Source organism: Sminthopsis crassicaudata, chromosome 3, assembly GCF_048593235.1.
Source record: "Sminthopsis crassicaudata isolate SCR6 chromosome 3, ASM4859323v1, whole genome shotgun sequence".
Classification (NCBI taxonomy): domain Eukaryota; kingdom Metazoa; phylum Chordata; class Mammalia; order Dasyuromorphia; family Dasyuridae; genus Sminthopsis; species Sminthopsis crassicaudata.
This window is the reverse complement of record NC_133619.1, coordinates 633,347,828-633,348,085: the sequence shown is the minus strand read 5'-3', so window position 1 is coordinate 633,348,085 and position 258 is coordinate 633,347,828.

Below are 258 nucleotides of genomic sequence, written 5' to 3'. Positions count from 1 at the left end.
GGATGGTTTATTTGAATTGTGCACACACCCTCCAGATGATTCCCCAAATTCTTCCAGAAAGTAGGTCAGAAGAAGGATCTTTTTACAGGAGGCCCCCAAGGTAGAGTCCAGATACCAGACTTCAAACTCAGTCTTTTACATTAGTTTTGGGCCCATGGGCAAATTTTACTTCCATTTCCTCATCTGTAAAATGGGTATGATAATACTTCACAGCCACCCAGAAAGGTGGATAATGGAAAGAAGGTGCTTTGCAACTCT